Here is a 1046-nt window from a genome sequence, read left to right on the forward strand (position 1 = left end):
TGCTCGAGCTGCTGTATACAAGCGGGATGGGAGAGCAGGCGGCAGCGGGGCGACAGGCGACGGGGACCCTCGCCCGCCTTGCCCCTCTCCTCGCACCCGGGGTGGCCGGGAGGGTTTGCTTGCCCTGGCTGTGCCCGCGAAGGGTGATGGCAGAGGGGCACCTGCAAGGCCCGAGCCTTGGGGTACTTCTGGGCACTCTGTGTACACGAACAGGAGAGACCTGCTGGGTGAAGATGCTTTAATGTTGCTGTCCAGGGGGGGAATTTACTTCTTCCTTGCCAGTGGTTCCCCACGCACAATGACACCAAGCGCATACACCCCTTCATCTCCCGCTGCCCTCTCGGGTTTCTCAACCGCTGTTTACTGCCCGCTCTGGATGAGCTTTCCTCGCACACAAAGGGAAGGGGGAAACCTATGCCCCATGGATACTCTGCGGCACCCAGGCCTGAGCTCTGCCGGGTCCGCGGGGGGAAACACCGGTGGCACCACGGTGCCTGGCCAGGGCAGGCCCAGGAGCTGCTAACTCGCAGCCGTGCTGGGGCTTTCCCAGGCCACTGCAATAACCTGGCATTGAGTTAATCCTGTTTTCTCAGCGAGTCCCTCAAAGACTGGGGTGCAGCATTGGCCCCAGTGAAGGAAGGGCCCACAGGTCTTTTCTGTGCGCAGGGACTAGGATGGGAGGGAGCCCCTTGCCCCCACGTGGGCATGCCGCTCCACTGTCAAGGGTGCGTGGCCGTGGAGCACCACGGAAAGAAAAATAAAAAAGACATCTTGGAGAAAGCCTGAAATCCCTTCTACCACCCATTTGCAGATGCGACTGTGGGGGGACAGAGGTGGGGGGAGCGCAGCGGAGGACTGAGTGCCCTCAGAGCAGCCCCGCACCGGCCCCGCGCTGCCCCGGTCCCGCCGCCCGCTCCCGCCTCGGGACGGTCCCGAGCAAACCGGGCTAAAAGCAACTTCCCCGCCCGTCTGCCCGTCCGCCTCACGCGTTTCCCCGTCCGTGCCGAGCTCACGGAGGTAACTCTGCAACCCCCTGGAGGCGACGG

This window comes from Aptenodytes forsteri, unplaced genomic scaffold, assembly GCF_000699145.1.
Source record: "Aptenodytes forsteri isolate BGI_AS27 unplaced genomic scaffold, ASM69914v1 Scaffold270, whole genome shotgun sequence".
In the NCBI taxonomy this organism is placed as follows: Eukaryota; Metazoa; Chordata; class Aves; order Sphenisciformes; family Spheniscidae; genus Aptenodytes; species Aptenodytes forsteri.